Source organism: Alexandromys fortis, unplaced genomic scaffold (assembly GCF_014885135.2).
Source record: "Alexandromys fortis isolate MF-2015 unplaced genomic scaffold, M_Fortis_MF-2015_v1.1 scaffold_279, whole genome shotgun sequence".
NCBI lineage: Eukaryota > Metazoa > Chordata > Mammalia > Rodentia > Cricetidae > Alexandromys > Alexandromys fortis.
Genome location: NW_026068151.1, coordinates 1,228,907 through 1,237,200, shown reverse-complemented (window position 1 = coordinate 1,237,200; position 8,294 = coordinate 1,228,907). Strand labels below are relative to the sequence as shown.

Genomic DNA, 8,294 nt, shown 5'->3' with positions numbered 1-8,294 from the left:
TTAGTCGCGAAGAATTAGAAGCTGTTATCAAAAACCTCCCTACCAAAAAAAGCCCAGGACCAGATGGTTTCAATGCAGAATTCTACCAGAACTTCCAAGAAGACCTAATACCTATACTCCTTAATGTATTTCACATTATAAAAACAGAAGAGTCATTGCCAAATTTCTTTTATGAAGCTACAGTTACTCTGATACTAAAACCACACAAAGACTCAACCAAGAAAGAGAATTACAGGCCAATCTCACTCATGAACATCAACGCAAAAATCCTCAATAAAATACTGGCAAACCGAATCCAAGAACACATTAGAAAAATGATCCATTATGATCAAATAGGCTTCATCCCAGAGATGCAGGGCTGGTTCAACATATGAAAATCTATCAATGTAATCCATCATATAAATAAACTGAAAGAAAAAACATATGATTATTTCATTAGATGCTGAAAAAGCATTTGACAAAAATTCAACATCCCTTTATGATAAAAGTCTTGGAGAGACTAGGGATACAAGGGTCATACCTAAATATAATAAAAGCTATTTACAGCAAGCCGACAGCTAACATCAAATTAAATGGAAAGAAACTCAAAGCCATCCCACTAAAATCAGGAACACGACAAGGCTGTCCACTCTCTTCATACCTCTTCAATATAGTGCTTGAAGTTCTAGCAATAGCAATAAGACAACATAAGGGGATCAAGGGGATTCGAATTGGAAAGGAAGAAGTTAAACTTTCGTTATTTGCAGATGATAAGATACTGTACATAAGCGACCCCAAAAACTCTACCAAAGAACTCCTACAGCTGATAAACACTTTTAGTAATGTGGCAGGATACAAGATCAACTCCAAAAAATCAGTTTCCCTCTTATACACAAAGGATATGGAAGCAGAGAGGGAAATCAGAGAAGCATCTCCTTTCACAATAACCACAAACAGATAAAATATCTTGGGGTAACTCTAACCTAGGAAGTGAAAGATCTATTTGACAAGAACTTTAAGGCATTGAAGAAGGAAATTGAAGAGGATACCAGAAAATGGAAGGATCTCCCTTGCTCTTGGATTGGGAGGATCAACTTAGTAAAAATGGCAATTCTACCAAAGGCAATTTACAGATTCAATGCAATCCCCATCAAGGTCCCATCAAAATTCTTCACAGATTTTGAAAGGACAATAATCAATTTTATATGGAAAAACAAAAAACCCAGTTTAGCCAAAACAATCTTACACAATAAAGGAACTTCTGGAGGCATTACCATCCCTGACTTCAAACTCTATTACAGAGCTACAGTAATGAAAACAGCATGGTATTGGCATTAAAACAGAGACGTTGACCAACGGAATCATAGAGAAGACCTGGATTTTAACCCACAAACCTATGAACACCTCATTTTCAATAAAGGAGCTAAAAGTATACAATGGAAGAAAGAAAGCATTTTCAACAAATGGTGCTGGCAGAACTGGATGTCAACCAGTAGAAGAATGAAAATAGATCCATATCTATCACCATGCACAAAACTCAAGTCCAAATGGATCAAAGACCTCAATATCAATCTGAACACACTGAATCTAATGGAAGAGAAATTGGGAAGTACCCTACAACATATGGGTACAGGAGATCGCTTCCTATGTATAACCCCAGCAGCACAGACATTAAGGGCAACATTGAATAGATGGGACCTACCAAAACTGAGAAGCTTCTGTAAAGCAAAGGACACTGTCACTAAGACAAATAGGCAACCTACTGACTGGGAGATGATCTTCACCAACCCCACAACAGACAAAGGTCTGATCTCCAATATATATAAAGAACTCAAGAAACTAGACTTTAAAATGCTAATTAAACCAATTAAGAAATGGGGCACTGAACTGAACAGAGAATTCTCAACAGAAGAAGTTCAAATGACCAAAATACACTTAAGGTCATGCTCAACCTACTTAGTGATCAGGGAAATGCAAATCAAAACAACTTTGAGATATCATCTTACACCTGTCAGAATGGCTAAAATCAAAAACACCAATAATAGCCTTTGCTAAAGAGGTTGTGGAGGAAGGGGTACACTCATCCATTGCTGGTGGGAATGCAAACTTGTGTAACCACTTTGAAAATCAGTGTGGCGGTTTCTCAGGAAATTTGGGATCAACCTACCCCAGGACCCAGCAATACCACTCTTGGGAATATACCCAAGTAGGCCTTACCATACAAGAAAAGTATATGCTCTACTATGTTCATAGCAGCATTATTTGTAATAGCCAGAACCTGGAAACAACCTAGATGTCCTTCAATGGAAGAATGGATGAAGAAAGTCTGGAATATATACACATTAGAGTACTACTCAGCGGTAAAAGCAATGACATCTTGAATTTTGCATGCAAATGGATGGAAATAGAAAACACTATCCTGAGTGACGTGACCCAGACCCAAAAAGATGAACATGGCATGTACTCACTCATAATTGGTTTCTAGCCATAAATAAAGGTCGCGGAGTGTATACCTGGTGAACCAGAAGCTAAATAAGAAGGTGAACCCAAAGAGAAACTTATAGTTATCCTCCTGGATATAGGAAGAAGACAAGATTGCCGGGCAAAAAATTGGGATCTTGGGGGTGGGGTGGGATGGGGGTAAGGGGAGATGGGGAGAGAAAAGTGAAAAGGGGAGGATGGGGGAACTTGAGGAAATGGGATGCTTGGGATAAAGGAAGGATGGATATGGGAGCAGGGAAGCATATATCTTAATTAAGGGAGCCATCTTAGGGTTGGCAAGACACTTGAACCTAGAGGGGCTCCCAGGTGCCCAGGGCGATGTCCCCAGTTAGTTCCTTGGGCAGCTGAGGATAGGCAACCTGAACTGGCCCTATCCATACTGATGAATATCTTGCATATCACCATAGAACCTTCATCTGGAGATGGATGGAGATAGAGACAAAGACCCACATTGGAGCATCGGAATGTGCTCCCAAGGTCCCAATGAGGAGCAGAAGGAGGGAGAACATTAGCAAGGAAGTCAGGACCATGAGGGGTTCACCCAGCCACTGAGTCAGTGGGGCTGATCTATTGGGAGCTCACCAAGGCCAGCTGGACTGGAACTGAAATAGCATGGGATAAAACCGGACTCTCTGAACATGGTGGACAATGAGGGCTGATGAGAAGCCAAGGACAATGGCACTGGGCTTTGATCCTAGTTCATGTTCTGGCTTTGTGGGAGCCTAGCCAGTTTGGATGCTCACCTTCCTAGACTTAGATGGAGTGGGGAGGACCTTGGACTTTCCACAGTGCAGGGAATCCTGACTGCTCTTCAGATTGGAGAGGTAGGGGGAGAGGAGTGGGGGAGGGGGAGAGGAGTGGGAGGACGGGGAGGGAAATGCGAGGCTGGGAGGAGGCGGAATTTTTTTTTTCAATAAAAAAAAAAAATTCCAGCTTGAGATCTGGTAATCCCGTTCTTGCAGATAGGCTACAGAATCTGCATTTTGTTAAGACTGATTTTTTAGTGGAATTATTTTCAAGCAATCTGGGTTTAGGCTGCTGCTTAAGAATTCAATACCATTTTCAACACTTGGATATAAGAAAAGTCAATTTTGGAAGTTCCAGTGTAGTTTGAATAACTGAAATATTGAAAGTAAAAAGACATGATTGAGCTTCTGCTCTACATGAATAAGTGTTACTGGGTTTAATATAGATTGTTCCTAATGTGTGAGAGGATTTCATGTAATGAGTTAGAAACTGCTTCAGGACTCAGTTCCAAAGCTTAAAAAAATTAAAAATTAAGCAAGCAATAAGGCAACAAAGTCACATACTGTGGTTTTGGTGATGACCACTAGGTGGAAGTGTCGCACCGTGAAAAACCTTTGCTCCTCCATTGCTCAGGACTAAGTGGAAAGCAGCAATGGTCTTTAGAGGGCAGATGCCTGGCAACAGAATTCCTTCTTAAGCTTTTGTTGGCGCTGAAATTCGTCAAGCCCCCAAACTGCTTTTGTCTAGAGACGTTTTCCCCTTGGAAAAGTTGGAAAGAACCTCTCAAAAAAAAAAAATCATACTATGTCAAAATTATTAGTACATTTCAGTTTTGAAGCACCGCTTCATGGTTTCCTTTGTATGATAATCTCCATGATATTGGAGACACCAAACAGCTAAAACTGATGCCTGAGGGGCCTCAGGTGGCCAGAAGGACTTCCTGGTGGCTTGAGGGGTCTGGCAAGCTGAGCTGCAGCAGCTGCTGAAGAAGAAACTGGTAGGTGATTCAGTAAAATCTATTTTCTGGGCCCCTTGTCAGTTGCAGTGCTTCAAGCTTTGAACTGCAGGCCTCCGCAGTTGTCTAAGGGTGTGTTTATCTGATCTTAAACTCTAACTAAAATAAAATAAAATAAAATAAAAGGTGTGAAGGGCGTGGTCGCACAAGCCTTTAATCCAGCCTGGTCTACATAGCTCCAGGGTAGCCAGAGACACATAGTGAGACCCTGTCTCAAAAACTAACAATAAAACAGGTATGTGAAAGTCACTTTAAAACAATTCACAGTATGGCATATATGTGAATAACGCTCCGGTTTGAGGACAGAAGTGATCTTCATTTCTACAGTTTTAAGAGTGACAACTTCAAGGCTTTAGTTGATTAGATACAATTAGCCACATCTTTATAGAAAGGGTTGGGGATACATTAGTAAGTAAAGTGCTTTGTAAACCCTGGGTTCAATCCCTAGCACCAGAAAAAAGACCTTAACGGAATTATCTACAGTATTATCTCAGACTTTATCTTTGTTCTAAGTGTTTTAGAAATCATAGCTTTAAGTAGTCTGAACAACCACCTTATAAGAGAAGGACAAACGCTGCTACACCCATAAAACATGTTTAACCTCGCCACCTATTAGAAAATGCAAATCAAATTTACACTGAGATTCTGTTAAAATCTGCTGTACACCTGGGTACCCGTCCCTTTAAGAGACAAGTCCCGCCTTCTTCCACTGAGGAAAGAGGATCTTCAGCCTCCTCTCCAGCCTGCTCTCTTTCTTTGTGTTCCTCTTCTGAAGCGGTAACTATTGCCTCTCCCTTCCTTTCTCTCTTCTTTCCTCTTCTCCCTTTCTGTCCTTCCCCTTTCCCCTCCATAACCCTCTAAATAAATTCTATACTCAAACTCTCTCTGCATGGTATATCTGTCTCTCACCAGCTGCGGTCTCCCACCTGCCAAGGGGACACACCGCTGCCCCTCGTGGGTCCTTTCTCCGGTCCCCCATGTGTTTATAAACGATAACAGATTCCATCACGCCCTGTCAGAACACTCAACATAAAAATATGTTTAAATCAGCATATATTGGTGAGGACACTGGGTTGGGGGAGAAACCTTTTATCATTGGTGATAACTATTTTTGGATCCCCAGTAGTAGGTTTCTCCAATGATGCAATAAGCCAGATCAAGCTGAATCAAAAAGACCAGGTTTAATGAGGAAAGTGCCCCCAGGTGATGCTCAAGCCTCCCAGAAGGGGCGGTGTGGAGGAAGAGAAATCAGGTGGCAGGTTTAGGGACCTGAGCTTAAATATCCTGTAGGATGGGTCTTGAGCAGCTCCAGGAAGGAGCCTCCACTTGGCAGGCTTTCTGAGATACGTGGTGTTTGGAATGGGGTGGGGGAAGGCGAGACCAAAGGGGAGCTTCCGATGAACAATTGGCATGGATATAAATGACTGTAACCACTTTGGAAATCAGCATGAAGGTTCATAAAAAACTAAAAGTTAAAACTATCATATGACCCAGGATATATACCTAAAGGAGTCTTAGTATGTCACAGATATACCTGTATAGCCATTGTTATTTTTGGCACTTCACAATAGCTGAGCCTCAATGCCCAGCATAAGATGAATGAATAAATCATATTCTTTATTCATATATATATATAANAGAGAGAGAGAAATTTGCCATATACCCATTCTTTTATCTAGAGTGTTAATTGGCCAGAAAAGGGGGAGGGGAGTCATGTGATTTATAGGACAGTGTCACCACATCAGGTGAAATAAGGCAGAAGTGGGAAGATATATATTGCATGTTTTCTCTCATATTTGGAATCTGAAAAAGAAAAAAAAAGACCATATGAAAGTAATGAGCTACCAGAGAAGGGTAAGGGGGCGGGCATGAGAGGAAGAGGCTCTTAGGTGAAGGTGGTTGGGAAAGCAGATACAACCTAGGCGGTGATTTACACTTTTATGAAATAGTCACAGTGACGGCTATTGATAAGCACAATTGTATACATTCATGATGATAATTAAAAGAAAACTAGTGACCTTCTAGTTGCAACTTTTAAAATCGTTATTACTAGCCAAGGGTGATGGTTCACACTTACATAGACAGTTCATGGCTAGTCTGGGTTACAGGTCACCTGATCTCATCCCAGCCTCCATGATAACATCTTTAGCTGCGGCTAGATTTGGTGGCACTGGAAAAGCTGAAGCAGGAAGACCCTACGTTTGAGGCCAGCCTGAGATGATAGAGATCCTGTCTCAAAATAAAAAAAGAGATCACATTCATATTTTCAAATCACATATCTAATATTGAAGAGCTATATAAAATCTCTCCTGGAGACATGATGTATTTTGTATTATATGTATACATACTCTTGACTTGCTTGTTAAATTCTCTAGAAATAATTTAGTCACATATGGGGAGAATCAGCAATGTGCTCTACCTTCTGATGTTAATGAGTGAGCAATCACAAGGCTAGGTGGTAAGTGATGGAACTGGAGAAGTGCAAGTTTGTGAGAACGTAGTCACAGAGATAACCTTCAGAAACAGATAGACCTGACGCACTGTGCTCATGACCTGTTTTTGAAGAAACCCAGAATGGTGGTTTAAACTGTACATACAAATTCACAGGAAAAGAACTCTGCTTTCTTTTCTAAGACAGGGTCTCATTATGTAAGCCTTGGCTGTCCTGGAACTCATTCTGAAGACCAGGCTGATCTCCAAATCAGAGAACCACCTGCTTCTGCCTTGAAAGTAATGCTATCAAAGCTTGTGCTCTATACCTGGCTTTAGAAATCACTATTTTTTTTAAAAGTGCTCATTTTAATGTGTTTTTTTTTTATTTACTTTAAAAATGTGTTTGTATGTTGTCTACAGAGGTCAGAAGAAAGTGTTGGATCCTCTGGAATTGGAACTACTACAATGGTTGTGATCCATTGTATGGCTGCTGAGAATCGAACCCAAGTCCTTGGGAAGTGTTGTTCCCTGCTGAGTCAACTCTCCAGCCCTATAAAAATATTCTTTAGCAAGATGTAGGACAAAACATTGTATTTCTGTGTTAAATACCTTTTCTTTCTTGAACAACCTGGGAACATTTGCAGATTTCTTTTTAATGTTGATTATAGTTTCTATAGAGAAGTTGAAGAATAAGCATGGAGTAATATTTTCTTTTAGTTGTTAAAGTATCTAAGCACTTGTTTCTAAAAATACTTTAAATATCAAAAGTAAAGGAAAAAAGAATTAAATAAAGACAAAAAAGACTTTAAATATCAATAAACTTTCTATTCTTTGTGAAACTTGTCTTTCTTTTCTGCAATTCATAGAAAATGTAATTTCCTTAGGAGAATTATGGCCCCCCTAGTGAGAACTATATAGTTAGCCTCCAGTTGAAATTTGAAAAAGCAATAGTTTGTATTTGTAATATTGACCATTTTAAGTTTATGATAACTTTTGCTTATGTAAGAAATAAGTGCACAGAAATCTGTCATTCATATTGTGAACAAATAATAGAGAAAATATTCATAGGAACAGTGATTCATTGTTATTTTCTGTTAAGGTAAAAATCATCTCTGGAGGACAAGAGTTCAGTGAACAAATAGCGTGGCCACAGAATGACAAAGGCTTTCCTGTGAGTACAATGCAGAAGCAAGGACAGCCTTGATGTAATCAAAACATTACAAAGACCTCCTCACTGTTGATGAGTAATTTGATTTTAATGGTGATCTTTTGTTTGAGATCTGTAGGTTTTGACAACCAATATCCTTTCCCAAGTAGGATTTGGACTGGGGTGATACTCTTGAATACTGTTTCCTGTAACAGGTCTACAGTATGGGCTGCTTCTAAGCTCCAGAATAATCAAAGATATCCAACATTTTTGATATTTGATATTTTGGAGCAGGTCAAATATGCCTGCTCCAGATTCAAATAGAATGTATTTCCAGGAATGCTGTTCCAGGGCACTGTGGCCACGAACTTCTGTTGTGGTGTGAGAGGGAACCTATGGTGAATGAGGGTGGAAGGATGTAGGCTGGACAACATGGTGACTCATTTCAGCATACCCTGGGCATAGGACTGA

At 40.0% G+C, this 8,294-nt stretch overlaps 1 protein-coding gene across 1 annotated transcript in view; it reads left to right on the top strand.

The window, feature by feature from the left end:
- Nucleotides 1-7,303, top strand: part of LOC126491524 (collagen alpha-1(I) chain-like) — an 85,394-nt gene extending 78,091 nt beyond the window's left edge. Inside the window, exon 3 of the mRNA XM_050127259.1 lies at nt 7,097-7,303. The gene's annotated coding sequence lies outside the window, so the exon portion shown is untranslated. The remainder of the gene's footprint in view (nt 1-7,096) is intronic.
- The last annotated feature ends 991 nt before the right edge of the window (nt 7,304-8,294 follow it).